The sequence below is a fragment of the Hibiscus syriacus genome, unplaced genomic scaffold, assembly GCF_006381635.1.
Source record: "Hibiscus syriacus cultivar Baekdansim isolate YM2019G1 unplaced genomic scaffold, ASM638163v2 tig00110860_pilon, whole genome shotgun sequence".
In the NCBI taxonomy this organism is placed as follows: Eukaryota; Viridiplantae; Streptophyta; class Magnoliopsida; order Malvales; family Malvaceae; genus Hibiscus; species Hibiscus syriacus.
In genome coordinates, this window is record NW_024062891.1 from 771,613 (window position 1) to 787,963 (window position 16,351).

Here is a 16,351-nt window from a genome sequence, read left to right on the forward strand (position 1 = left end):
GTAAGTGATTTGGATAAGTCTGAAAACTCTGATGAGTTTATATAGTGTACAATTACAATGGGTAACAAAATAATCAAATACGCCAACATTACATGATATTGTGGAAGCGTGGAAATGAAATAAAGATATTGGAAGATCTATTCAACGATGATTTCAAAAAAATGATATTTGGACAAGAATTTGTGGTATTAAAGAGTAAATACCCTGGAAGAATAATGAATTGACCAATCGACAAGCATTAGTTCTGGGAACTGTTCATCTAAGAGTTGTCCGATAATCCGATCAATCGATATAGAATGTAAATGTCCTGAACCTTCATTTCTTCCTTATCAGCTCAAGTCACATTCTGAATAACTAATGATTCTGTCAGTTATTGAACTCTTCCAATAGTGATTCTGAATTCCGATATTCTATCGGTATACTAAAGATCCGTGTTCCTCTACTTATTATGATTATCCAATATCTTTGAATTCTATCTGTAAATTTTTGTGTGTTCCCTACTCACATGAATATTTTACCTGATTTTCGATTTGATTTCTGATCTGATACTTGACATGGATTCTGATCTGATATCTGACATGGATTCTGATCTGATACTTGACTTGGATTCTGATCTGATACTTGACCTGGATTTTGGCATGATACTTAACATGAATTATGATTTGATTTTTGATATATCCGTTTACGGACGGAACATGTTTATTTAGGGGTAATGTTGGAGGAAGAATACCTGGAGGCTCCTCGGCTGTGTGCTCAAGGCCTTACTGGACTTGACGGTGGGTGTATGGTTATGGGGAACCTACACATTTTGGACTTAACGGATGGGGGTAAATATATATATATATATATATATATATATTGAAAAGATCTGAAAAGTTACATGATTTTTGGGAATACACTAGATAACATATTCTGATCTCCTGAACCTAGATATTTGAAATATTTCCATCTGAACTGAATATTATTTGTTATTACCTGAAATATCAATGGGACCTCAGCTCAACCTAAAAAAATCTATAGATATCTGAACCAATATGAAAATATATGTTTATCTGTATCTGCACATTCTTCAGCATCATCTGGTAGTTCTGTATTACTGAGCTTTCTGAAGCTCACTCTATTACTCACCATTGCAGGTTAAAAGGATTGAACCAGTGCATCTATCAACATCAGTAAAGGAGTTCTTCCAGCGTTATTTGCAGAGTATGGTACATGTAATTGTATTTTGTTTTATATACGAGTCTGAAAATCTGTTTTATTTTTAAATAGTGACAAATGATTTCATGAGTTTATATGTTTTAATAAAGGTTTTAAAATTTCCGCTATTTTTACAATAGGTCACTCCGATGGCCCTAATGTGACACTCCAGATCGAATCGGGTTACCCGCATCAGTCTGAGGGGGTTACATTTAGTGGTATCAGAGATATGGTTTGAGTCAAAATTTTACAAGATAGACCAGCTGGTCGAATGTTAAAATATGTCTGATCAGTACATGCCCCTAGACTGCATTCGTACCTCTCTGAGCCGGAACTCCAGGGATGAGTCCCTATCTGTAACGAGTAAACCAAAGTTTATATCCGTTAAGGCTATACTTGTACAAAAAAGAATACCAATAACATCTGTCTAAACGCTGTAAAATATCTCACGAGCTATGTGTGAATTATTCATCTGAGAAATTATGACTCGACTCCGGAAATGAAATTGGGGTATGCTACTGCTCTATGAGTCTATTCTCATGATAAAGACTGAATTGATTAATCAAGGAAATTTTTGTTCGGATTCTTTTATTGAAATGAGAAAAAATTCTGATAAGAAAGTATACTCAACGGGTTAAGGATTAGTGGAGGATCTGTATTTCTATAAGAGCTACATGAAATATATGAAAAAAACCGATGGAAGTTACATTTCTGCAATTATGTGACATGAATGAATTTCGAGGACGAAATTATAAAGTATTGGATTTAATTGGTATTTCGAAAGAAACAGTGGATTAAATTGTAAAATTTCAAAGTTGGCAGACGATTTTATAAAGTGCAGGAAATTCAGTGACTAAACCTATGATTTAATCATTTTTTATATGGGATGAATTATAAACTCCATTTGCCGTGCTCAGTTCCATATTATTTCCAGTTTTCTTTTTCCCCTCAACCTTCCTTTCAATTCCGATCTACTCGCAGTCCAACCTCCGATCGACGAATCGAAACCACCATCGTGTTCGTTGTTGACCGAAGAACAAAACCCCTCAAACCTTTCATCGTGAATCATCTCCGTCCGTCGTTAATTTCAGTAGGAAGTATCGTCGGTAATAACTCGATTTCAGTTGGTTTTTCTTTGATTCGCGACGATCCAGTCATCCGTTTACGACACCCCCGCACCATCGTGTTCCTTGCATCGTTCCGAGTCCACAGGTGTTCTCTGTTTCTCCGTCGTCGTCGGAGCGTAGAGGGGTGAGATCGTCATAGTTTCCGACGTTTCGGAATCGAGCTCTCCGTCGTTCAAAATTGTGAACCGAGCTTTGTAAGTGCCTCAAAATCGCTTAAAATCATTTTTAGGAATTTTTCCGGGAATATCCGACACCGTATCACTGTTCACGCGCCACACGTGCCACCCTCGAGAGTGGGCATCGTCTGGGTGATAGTTTTGTAATTAATTTATGTTTAGGTACTATTTGTGTAAAATTCGGGTGTTAGTTTAGTAAATTTTTGTAGAATGTGGCTAATTTGGTAATTAATTTCTGTTATGGTGATATTTGTGTAAAATGGTCGAATGTTGAATGTTCATGTGTTGACCGTTGACCGGCGTTGACCATAGTTGACCAAAACTTTGATCGGCGTTGACCGGGCATTAAACGACATTTGACTTTGACCGTGTATACCCATCCTGAGGTTTTTCGACGTTCCAAATCTGATTCCGCAGTTTGTTTTTCGAAATTCAGACCTGAAGGCCTCAAAATTGCCAATCAAACCCGTTGACTTTGATTTTGACCGAAAATTCCAAATTTTTGAAAAGTCATATTTTATGTTTTCGATGTCCTGAATCCGAATCCGAAGTCCGTTTCGCCAAATTCGAACCCAGTAAGCTATTTTTCACTGATTTATCATCAGATTCGGTTCGTTTTTCATAATTAAGCTCTGTTTTTTATGTAATTTATGTTGATATGAATCCAAGAAAATATTGGAAGAGGATTTCAAGATCGAGGGCGTTCGAATGGAATTTAATGGTCGATTAGTATTACACGAAAATCGAGGTAATACTTTACTACCTCTTTATGCTTTATGGAATATGTTGATATTGGTAAATGCATGAATAAGATAATGTTGGTCACTTTTGTGAAGTTGAATAATTTATACACTCGATATGAATGTGGTAGAAATTCTGTAATATAATACGGATCGAATGACTAATATAAGAGATTTAGGAATTGTTATAATTAAATTATAAGTTTGTGATTAGTGATAAAGAAATCAGCCATGGATTTGTAACTTACATTTTATATCATCAAAGGTTAAATGTTAAAGGTACTTGGATGAGAAATTATGAGAATATTTCGATAGGGTAAAATTACAAAAATACCCTTATATTGTAGGATGACAAGAATTGTCCCTAGAAGTTGGTTAATAACTCTGAAAAGACATATTGATCCGATATAAATATTATGTGCATAAGAAATGTTAGTTTTACTTGGAAATTATGGATAACCGATTTTTAATCCTATAAGGGTTTGTGAAGGATACTAGAAGTCTGATAAGAGAATCATTTCAAGATCAAAGAGTGTTCAAGAAAGCAATTAATCATAGGATATCTAAATTATATTATTTTCGTTAAGAGTTAATATCGAAATTATCTGGTTAAGAAATTACGGAAATGCCCTTGAGAGGTAAAATAGTCCGAGTTGACCCTGAATGAGAAAGTACTTTGAAGATTTGTACTTAACTTGATTAAGTACGAAATTGTTTGTTAAGATTCTGACTTAGTGCAGAAAAATTCATGATATTCCGTTTGTAAAATCTGAGAAGGCACTTAACCCGAAAATATTCGAGTAATGAGTAAATACCTGAAGAATAATTTATCGGGGGTATTCTGCTGTTAGAATTGCTCGAAAGAACTGAAATAAATTATAAGATTGAATTTAATAGTAAGATCGGACGGAAGGAAGTGATTAGAATACACTGAATCTGTAGAATAACCAAAATACCCATGTAATGGAAATGACCCAAGATTATCACCAAGCTCAGGAATGATTGGATATCCTCGAGCTCTGAAATGAATGGAATAAAACTGAACACCAAAATTACCAAAATAACCTTATGACCTAAACTAAGTAAATTTCTTGGATTAATTAAGGAATCCAAATAAGCATAGGTGTTGGACTACCATTAAAAGTAATATAACACAATTTAAGTGAGTAGATCAACCCTAAAGCTATGTCAATACATGGATGGCATAGATATTACTTGAATGCGTGTTCGTCTTCTCAAGTTTGGCTCGATGATAAATTTTGGAAGTAATCAGCTCAGCTCAACTCTAGATCGCATTCAGTACTAAGAATTGGACGTTTGTTCGACAAATCAACCACGAAGACCAAATTGAATGGAACGGAAGTACAACATGTATATAAAATTCAGGAACGTTTGAATTACTCTGGAAAATCCCGAAGTAACTGGAATGAACATGATTGCTAAATGAACTAGGTAACCTCAATGACTGAGGATTTATAAGTGATTTGGATAAGTCTGAAAACTCTGATGAGTTTATATAGTGTACAATTACAATGGGTTATGAACAAAATAATCAAATACGTCAACATTATATGATATTGTGGAAGCGTGGAAATGAAATAAAGGCATTGGAAGATCTATTCAACGATGATTTCAAAAAAAATGATATTTGGACAAGAATTTGTGGTATTAAAGAGTAAATACCCTGTAAGAACAATGAATTGACCAATCGACAAGCATTAGTTCTGGGAACTATTCATCTAAGAGTTGTCCGATAATCCGATCAATCGATATAGAATGTAAATGTCATGAACCTTCATTTCTTCCTTATCAGCTCAAGTCACATTCTGAATAACTAATGATTATGTCAGTTATTGAACTCTTCCAATAGTGATTTTGAATTCTGATATTCTATCGGTATACTGAAGATCCGTGTTCCTCTACTTATTAAGATTATCCAATATCTTTGAATTCTATTTGTAAATTTTGGTGTGCTCCCTACTCACATGAATATTTTACCTGATTTTTGATTTGATTTCTGATCTGATACTTGACATGGATTCTGATCTGATACTTGACTTGGATTATGATCTGATACTTGACCTGGATTTTGATATGATACTTGACGTGAATTATGATTTGATTTTTGATATTTCCGTTTACGGACGGAACATGTTTTTTTTGGGGTTAATGTTGGAGGAAGAATACCTGGAGGCTCCTCGGCTGTGTGCTCAAGGCCTTACTTACCGGTTCCTCGACTGTGTGTTCAGGGCCTTACTGGACTTGATGGTGGGTGTATGGTTCTGGGGAACCTACACATTTTAGACTTGACGGATGGGGGTATATATATATATATGTTTTGAAAAGATCTGAAAAGTTACATGATTTTTGAGAAAACACTAGATAACATATTCTGATCTCCTGAACCTAGATATCTGAAATATTTCCATCTGAATTGAATATTATCTGTTACTACCTGAAATATTAATGGGACCTCAGCTCAACCTAAAAAATCTATAGATATCTGAACCAATAAGGAAATATATATTTATCTGTATCTGCACGTTCTTCAACATCATCTGGTAGTTCTGTATTACTGAGCTTTCCGAAGCTCACTCTATTACTCACCATTACAGTTTAAAAGGATTGAACCAGTGCATCTATCAACATCAGTAAAGGAGTTCTTCCGGCGTTATTTGCAGAGTATGGTACATGTGATTAGGGGGCATGTAATTGTATTTTGTTTTATATACGAGTCTAAAAATCTGTTTTATTTTTAAATAGTGACAAATGATTTTATGAGTTTACATGTTTTAATAAAGGTTTTAAATTTTCCGCTATTTTTACAGTGGGTCGCACCGATGGCCCTAATATGACACTCCAGATCGAATCGGGTTACCCGCATCGGTCTGAGGGGTTACATTACTTCCCAATATGTGCCTATTGCCCCCACCCTCCAGCCCGTCATCAATCAGATTGAGTAGGTTTGAATGAACCTCTGAATATTCATTTTTCTCAAAGCATCCATATTTGATATCCGTGTCGGACACATTCTGGATATGAATACGGGGACATGACCCTCCAAGGACACTCCAAACACGGGAAATATGCATATACACACATGCGTGCACACATATATATATATATATAAGAGGGGCTACCTAGGCAATTGTTTTACAAGCCCTATGGCGCATACAGCCACAGAAATATCAACGTCATCAGTGTCAAAACCAGGGAAAAATAAATCATAATAAGCCACTTCATAAATGCAGCACTAAAAATAATACTCACAATGGTACTGTACTAACCATGACAAGGCAATTATATAGTCCATGCACTTGTCACACAAATCTCTATCAAACAATGGTCCATTCTGGCACTCAATAACCAAATTGTCCCAAAATGAAACAAGATTCTCCTTAAAATTCTTGAATTCCTTCTTTTTTGAACCCTGGTAATCTTCAACTTCCCCCTGAAGTTTCATAGTTAAGCCAACATATTACATTGATAGTTCACATGCTTGAACTTAAAATGAGTTATACCTGGGGACGAGTGGTGATTTCGGAAGCTAAAGGCACACACAAATTTCACCAAAATCAGGTTAGTTGATATACTACACAAATGGAATAGACATGGCGAAGAAAGAGACTGAAAAGGAGATTAGAGATATACCTGGGGACGAGTGGTGATTTCGGAAGCTAAAGGCACGTCTTCATCCATGGCCTATGATTTTGAGTAACTAATAAGAGAAATTGACCGGGAATTTTGAGTGCAGAAAGAGAGAAAATGATAGGCGCCAATCGGAAATAATAAATAATTTCCGGATTATGTAATATGGGTTTAGAGAAGAAGAGTGAAAGAGAAAAGCGAGAAGAAATTTCGAGAGGGAAATTCAGTGTATTTTTTCGGGTAAACTATCTACTTAATCATCTACCTATTAATTTATTTTTGAATTAGTCGTTCAACCATTAAAATTATATTTATTATTACATTTTAATTTTATTTTGATCATCTTTCAAAATTATATCCAATCAACCTTTAAATTCATGAGCTATATTAATTTGACCCTCTAACTAAGATTGATTATTATTGTGTTGACGCAACTATTAACGATACATATTATTACATTAACATCGTAAATTATCATGTTAACATCATACTTGACATGTCAACACAATGAATTATTATATTAACATTATTAACAGTAATGTGAATACGGCTACATGGTAACAATCAGTATTAATAAAAATCAAAATTGATATAATTTGTCTGTTCAAAATCACTATTGAATATATTTGTTCTTGAATAGATTTAATCGATTGTTTAATACAAATTAGAGTACAAAATTACTACTTAAATCTTAATATTTCGTCTTTCTAATGGTAATTGGTGATAAAAAAAAGTTTTTATAATTTAAAATTCGGCTCTAACCAAGTAATCTCAAAGAATGTCTTGTATAGTACAAAATCAATAATAACTTAATAGGTAAAAATAGTAATTATCATAATAATTTGATTCAACTATTTTGATAATTGTGATTTAGAGTTTCTTTTTTCAATTTTATGATATTTTATATGAGAAAATAACCTCAGTGATCGAAAATACCTTATAATATACGATTTTAACCAACTTTTTTTGGATTTGCCAAAATGACCAACAAAACGCGAACTCTAATTTTTCAACTCAGTTTCCAAATTCGCAACGCGATTTTGCGATAGTCCAAGTTCGCGTTGCGATTTTCCAAATTCGTTGCGATAGTCAAAGTTCACGTTGCGATAGTCGAAGTTCGCGTTGCGATTTTCCAAAATCGCAACGACTGGTGGTATTGCATTTGTTTCTTAAGAATTTTCTCTAAAATGATAGTATCCGCGCGGACGTGTCGAAGACACGTATTACCACAACCACGACCACGACCCGAGATGGGACGGCGGCGGCGGCGGTGCGCGAGAGTCCCCCTTGTTATCTTCCACTCAACAAGGAAGTGAGAAATCCAAGCCTTAAATACCCATTCCCAATAGTGTTTCCAATACGATGTGGGATTGAACATTGCCAACAATTGGGAATCTTTTACACTATCGCAACACATTCTTAATTGTTTCAAACTAAGATCTTACAAATGGCTTGTGAATCTTTTACACTATCGCAACACATTCTTTATTGTTTCAAACTAAGATCTTACAAATGGCTTGGGAATCTTTTACACTATCGCAACACATTCTTTATTGTTTCAAACTCCACGTGAATTTGGAATAGTTAAAATGTAAACTTATTTTGGATTTTTCACTATCGCAACACTTTTTCACTATCGCAACAACACGTTTTTCAAACTCTCGCAACACATTTTAACTATCGCAACACATTTTTCAAAATCGCGTTGCGAATCTGGATATTCGCGTTGCGAATTTGGAAATTGAGTTGAAAAATTAGAGTTCGCGTTGCGATTTGTTGGTCATTTTGGCAAATCCAAAAAAGTTGGTTAAAATCGTATATTATAAGGTATTTTCGGTCACTGAGGTTATTTTCTCATTTTATATTTATATACTTAAAACTTAAAAAGGTCTTTGTGATTTAATTAGGATTTACAAGTTAAATCAATTAATTATATATTAATGTTGTGAAATAAATTAATTATTAAATGATAAAAGAAATATACAAATGTAGTGTATGTTTTGGAAAAAAAATTATATAAATATATAAATAAATAAATAAAATTGTGTTATCTTAAACCCATTACCTTTCTATACATAATTTTTTTAAATCATTAATTTTATGCAAAATAGGAAATATACTAAATTACAATAAAAATTACAATTATAATCGTAAATTAAACGCATAATTAGGATAATTTCTTATAATCATTGAAACAAAACTTGCAACTTAAGATTAAATAATGACCATATAAAGAAAGATTAAAAGCTAACCAATAAAACTCGAACAAAGATAGATACAAACATATTTGATTGCATCGGTAAATGAACCACAAAAGGGGATATAGCCACTGAAAGACCACTGACAAACCGTAAATCAGACTCGTGCGAAGTGAAAAGCTATCAATGAACACATTGTTAAACCATATTCGGTTAAGCAGTTAATTGGTTGTAGTTAGTTATAACCAGCTATGCAGCAGCTCATTGGAGGCTTTAAATAGCTGTTCAATTTGTGTAAATGATCGATGAATAACATTCATAGGAGAAGCACTCTTTTCTTACATTTCACTCTAAGTTTTTGTTGTAGTTAACATGGTATCATTCACTTTTAGATCCTGAAAAGGCTTTTGTTGTGCGCTATTCTTTCTTCTTTCTTGCTTTCTGGTTCTTGTTTGCTTTCGAAGAAAAATCATGGTGCAAGGCTTGTCGATGATAGCTGAGGATGAGCAACTGACAGAAGCTAGCGCACACACCTTTACTAATAAAAGAATCAATGTACGCTTAACTGACTCGAACTATCTTCTATGGAAGCAGCAAGTGATTCTGTAACACCCCTAACCCGTACCTGTACCCGACCCGGATACGAATCCGAGATGTCACATTGACTTTTTAAAAGAATATTCTTACAAAATAACAGAACATTTGGACTTATATTAAAAAGTACGATAATATATTGTTGAATTATGTTTCATTATAACAAATTTAAGGAAAGAAATGTTTTTATGAATAATACTATATTGTATGAATAGTACTGATACTATGCAAATAGTACCGTGAATAGTAATGAACAGTACCGATGTTAAACATTTTCCAGAATGCTATAGGGGTATCGATACCCTGCTACAGTGTACCAATACCCTACTACAGTAATTTCGGCTACATATATATAAAACTCCTAAAAATTTAAACTTTCATCATTATACAGTTACCATTTACATAAATACGTTTAAAACATTACAAAACTCGATCAGAGCATTCATACTTAATTTACCGACTTTGTTTACATGCCAACCTATTTATCATATAACAAGACATACTGTGTAATTTACTTCTGATCTGATCTTTGAGCGGAGATATGTTGTTCCTTTTAACTTAGCTTTGATCATCCTGCTTCAAAGTACCTACGTGTAAATCACTTACACGTTAAGTCATAGACTTAGTAAGGCATAAACATATAATAAAGAATTTCTATAATTATAAACATCTAATCAAGTATCTAATAACAATTATACATATTACATTATAAATCCACACCATCATATAGGAATCAGTATAAACAAGAATAACATTTTAACATGCAAACATGTACACACTCTTTACATCTTTTATAAGCCCATGCACACTATTGAGAACTCAAGGTATACGAGTACTATGAGGTTGTGCATACTTATGCTGTCACCACAGCTCGTATAAAATCCACTAAGTGGCATATTGAATCTGTGTCCCGAAGGACCTATCCATATGTTCCCAAGAACATAGGTAATTGTCCATATGTCCCAAAAGGCCTAGGTAATTATGTTTATATGTCCCAAAAGATATAGGTAACCCTCGACTCTTGGCATGCCAACTATACCTATAGCTCTCATATCATATAACATGGACATTCTCTTATAATCACATGTTACTTCTCTTCTATCATATACCACATGTATTCACATGGTATGTAATCTCATAACTTATTATCTCATAGCTCATGATACATTTTCATATAGTCACATAGCTTATCTCATTTCACATCGGTCATGTCTTATAACATAGATCACATATGCATATAAGCATGTATATCATATCATATAGCTTATGTTTTATGCTCTTATGTTTACACAAATCATATAACATATAACACATATAAAAAAATATACATGTACTCATATAAATATAATCCTCATCTCAATAACATGTTTGTACTCATGGGTTCTTGCAATCGAATATTAGAAATATACTCATCACAAGTCTTATTTCCCTAAAACACCATATACATAATAGCATGCACTCACCTTAATCTCACTTGATTCGAATTGATTCTAATTATTCGCTTGTTCTGGAACTTGTTTAGCTCAATATCTTTAATGGAGACTTACGAGGAGAAGAAGAAGGAGAAGAATGCAAGGAGATAAGTTTTCAGATACTCCTTCACCCCCATGTTTATCTCATAAATAAGAGATAAATATCTTTTACATGAAAATACCACCTTACCCTTCATACTTTCATTCCTCATAATTAATCTAATACAAGAATATATCACTTTAAATCTCTAAACTTTTCAATAAATTTTACTTTAATCACTAACTTTTGAACTTTTATAATTTGGTCACTAACCCGTAGTTTGGGATGTTACAGATTCTCACAATCAGATGGCTTGGACTTGAAGGTTTTCTTGATGAATCTATGGTGGTTCCAGTAAAACTGACACTTAACGATGCTGGTGAGCAAGTTGTTAATCCAGCTTATCTTCGGTATGTTAAGCAAGACAGTTCTTTGGCTTCTTTTTACTGTTAGTACCAACATTCTGCCTTAATTGGTTGGAACTGAATCCATAGCTGCAGTCTGGAATACTATCACCAGGTTGTATTATAAGTTGTCTACCAAAAAAATAGTGGCCTTGCATTGTCACCTTAGATCGATAAATAAATGCTCTCAATTTATGAGAGATTACATCATGGCCATTAAATAATATATGATCTTTTAGCCACATGTGGTAACCCTATTTCATACATTGATCACATCGCCACCATTAAATTTAATGGTCTACCAATCGAATATGAGCCAACGGTGGCTATGATTACTGCGAGCAGAAAACTATTTGCCCTCGATATTGTGGTATCAGTTCTTATTGGTACTGAGTCTCGCCTTAATTACTCATCAAGGTTTCCAACATGAGTTAATTTCACACGCTACAACAATAACCAGACCTCAGATACTCAACAATACAAGAATCATGGGACTTACAAGCCTAACAGTACTGTAACTAACAAGTATAAGGGAATACCTAAACAGTAGTGTCAACTGTGTGGAAAGCTAGGTCATCTAGTTGACAGGTGATGGCATAGATTTGATCAAAACTTCAAAGGTGTAACTGCTCAACAAAGCTCCTCGTCTAATGACATGCATGCAAACACGTGTTCATGCTTCCCTCGTACAACTAACTGTTATTACAGTCCCTTTGTAAGTGCCAGTGCAGGAGATGAAGATTCATCTGTCATTGAGCCAAATGACAATGTGTAGGTCAATTCATTAATGGCTAATGGTCCTTTGAACTATGCAAAGTGGTTTCCATATTCAGGAACCACACACCATGTGACTGGTACTACATCTACATTCTCGAGCAAACAAGCTTACACTGGCAGTGGTAAGGTTCATCTAGGAGATAGTTCCACTATTCCAATTAATCATATTGGTAGAAATGCTTTAAAGACTGTCTCTATGGATCTTTTGCTTGATCAAATACTACATGTTCCAAATATTAATAAGAATCTCTTGTCAGTTTCGAAATTTACTCAAGACAATTCAGTTTTTTTTAGTTTCATAAAAATGCTTGTTATATTAAGGATGAAAGCACAGAAGTCGTGCTGGTAGAAGGGAAGCTTGATGGAGGATTGTACAAATTTGATGGTCAAACTATCCAAGAAACAGCAATAGTTAACAACATTGTTGTTAAAAATGCCAATGAATACTGGTTGTGGCATAAAAGGTTGGGTCATCCAACAGCTGAGGTGGTGATGACAGTCCTCAATAAAAGGCTAAGTGTATATAAAAGTGAAGTGTGTGTAGCCTGTCAGATGGGAAACAACAAAGCTTAGCCTTTTCCTATGTCATAAACTGTGTACAAACAACCATTTGAGTTAGTAGAAATTGATGTTTGGAGCCCTACTTCTACTGTTTCTAGTGGTTTCTGATACTTTGTGAGTTTTGTAGATTTGTACCCAAGGAACAATTGGGTTTATCTGTTAAGAAATAAAAGTTAGGTTGTTGTCTTTTTTGAAATGATTGCTGCCTTAGATTCAAATCAATTTAAAACAATTATTCTTGCATTACAAACAGATAATGGAGGAGAGTTTCGGTTCCTGGAAGTTATCTCACATAGACTTGGTGTTAAGCTCAGGAAATCATGTCCACATACCTCACAACAAAATGGGGTGGTGGAAAGGAAACACATGCATATAGTAGAAAGAAAACACATGCATATAGTAGAAATTGCCTTAACTATACTAGCACAAGCTTCAATGCCCCTAACATTTTGGTCTCATGCAGTTCTCAGTGTAGTATACCTCATCAATAGAATACCCTCCAAGATCCTTGGTAATATCTCTCCTTATCATAAGCTATATGAAAAGCCTCCTGATTACAGTTTTCTCAAAACCTTTGGATGCTAGTGTTTCCCTAATCTTAGGGTGTTCAATACACACAAGTTGGATTTTCAATCCAAGGCTTGTGTTTTCTTAGGGTACTCTTCTATGCATCATGGTTATCAGTGCATGGATGAGCATGACAGAATCTATGTTTCCAGAAGTGTGGTGTTCAATGAGAATATCTTTCTTTTTGCTCACAAAGCAGCAGCTCATAATAGAGGTGGTAATAAAGTAGTTCGATCAAGGGCCATACCAGTTGTTATCAGTCCACACAATCAAGCTAGGACTGTGTCAAGGCCAGGTGTTAATACTGATGTCAGTACTGATCAAAGACTAGAAGCAAGCAGTGTTGGTCAACCTGCAACCACAAACAATGAACTGCATGTACATTCTGAAGAGCAATCAACAAATAATTAATCTGGCTCTCCTGCTCTTGAGTCTGCTGCTAATGCCTCTTCTCAGCATGAACAGTTTGTCTCTAGTGAGTAAGTTCAAAGTCAAGAAATTGTTCCAGATGCTAGAATGAGCAACACTCATCCTATGACAACTCGAAGCAAGCATGGGATTTTTAAGCCAAAAATCTACTTGGTTCAATGCAAAGAAGTGCCTGGTAATATTCGAGTTGCTTTTAAAGATGATGACTAGAAGATGACTGTTATGGCTGAATACAATGCTCTTATTAGTAATAACACATGTGACATTGTGGAGCTACCAGCTGGTGGAAAATCCATTTGCTGCAAATGGCTCTTCAAGGTGAAGAAGAGTGTTGATGGCTCAGTAAAAAGGTTGAAAGCTAGACTGGTTGCCAAGAGGTATTCTCAGATACCATGTTATGATTTTATGGACACATTTAGTCATGTGGTTCAATTTTTCACAATAAACATATTGATTTCACTGGTTGTTTCATGTCACTGGCAAATAAGGCAGGTGGATATGAACAATGTGTTTCTAAAAGGTGACCTAAGCGAGGGTGTATACATGCAACATGTTACTGGCTTTGAGGAACAGTCTAGTGATGGAGCTGTTTTAGTGTGCAAACTAAAGAAGGCACTGTATGGGTTAAGGCAAGCTCCAAGAAACAGGTTCCTTAAGCTAAGAGAATTCTTGCTTAGCTTAAAGTTCAAGCCTTTGAGAGTATATTCCTCACTGTTTATTCGCAGAGAGGAACATGAAGTAGTGTACATGGTTGTGTATGTGGATGATATTCTCTTCACAGGGAGTTCCCAACTCGAAATTGATCAAATAATTCATGCACTGCATGAGAAATTTTCTTTGAAGGATCTTGGGCAACTTAAGTACTTCCTTGGTATAGAAGTACATCGATCAGACAATGGCTTGTTCCTCAACCAAAAGAAGTTTATTACTGAGTTGTTGCAAAAGAATCAAATGCTTAATGTAAATTCAGCCTCCACTCCCATGGAAACAACAACCAAACTTAGCAAGAATGATGGGTAAGTGTTAAGCAAACCACAAAAGTCTAAAAGTATAGTTGGGGCACTGCAGTACATCTGTCATACAAGGCCAGATATTTCATTTGCAGTCAACAAAGTTGCACAATTCTTATAAAAGCCCACTGAGGTGCATTGGCTTGCTGTCAAACGTATTCTGAGCTATCTACGAGGAATACTAGAAACTGGTATTTGGTTTTCAACTCAAGCACAAAAACTGGTGGTACTCAATGCCTTCTCGAACTCTGATTGGGGAGGAGATACTGATGACAGAAGATCGATTTCTGGATACTGTGTATACAATGGAAACCATTTGCTGGCATGGAGCTCGAAAAAACAACATACAATATCCAGGTCCACTGCAGAAGCTGATTACAAGAGCCTTGCATATGTTACCTCTGAAGTTGTGTGGATTAAGGTTGTGCTGTATGAGATGAAGATTGTACTGTCTGAAGAGCCCAAGGTGTGGTGTGACAATATCAATACAGTAGCTATGGCTGTAAACCCCATATTACATACAAAAAGCAAGCATATTGAGCTATACTTGCATTTTGTGCGAGAAAAAGTGGCAACACATGAAGTTCAAATCAACTATGTGCCAACTAGTAGCCATGTAGCAGATATTCTAACAAAACCTCTTCCTTTGGTCAAATTTGATTTGTTCAGAAGTAAATTGTATGTTTTTTAGTTAAAGGAAGTTTGTAAGAAGCATAGTGAATGCTAAACCATATGCGGTTAAACAGTTAATTGGTTGTAGTTAGTTATAACCAACTATGCAGTAGCTCATTGGAGGCTTTAAATAGTTGTTCAATCTGTGTAAATGATCGATGAATAACATTCATAGAAGAAGCACTCTTTTCTTGCATTTCACTCTAAGTTTCTGCTAACACGCATAACGGGTATCCAAATCTAATCTGAGAGTCCAAAGCAGGGAAGATCAACAATATAACAAATAAACACCATCTTGATCAGTCGTGACGATGTCTAATCAACCATTAAAAAAAACGTAAACAACCACCAAACGCCTAAAATAACGTGTCAAAATACAGAAGAAAACATGTCTTAAAAGCATAGGAAAACATGACATACAAGCTGACTTATTGAAAATAAAAAATAAGAGAAAATCATGGTTTTCAGAACCAGACCGGTTAGCGAACCGGTCATGCTACCGATTTACTGTTTCAACCGGTCGAACCGGTCTGACCGGTCGGAAGAACCGGATGACGTCATAATTATTTAAAAAATTAAATAAAAATACCAAAAATATTTAATAAAAAATAATTTTTTATATCACAAGTCATATTCAAAGCAAGTCATAACATATATAAGTTAAAAACCATAAAATCAAGTGAAACAAAATGATTCAAATTAACTACAACATAATATTTAAGGTAAAACATATTAAATA

General features: G+C 34.7%; 1 pseudogene; it reads right to left on the bottom strand.

Moving 5' to 3' along the window:
• Window positions 1-5,759: 5,759 nt before the first annotated feature.
• Window positions 5,760-16,351, bottom strand: part of LOC120143670 — a 29,861-nt pseudogene continuing 19,269 nt past the window's right edge.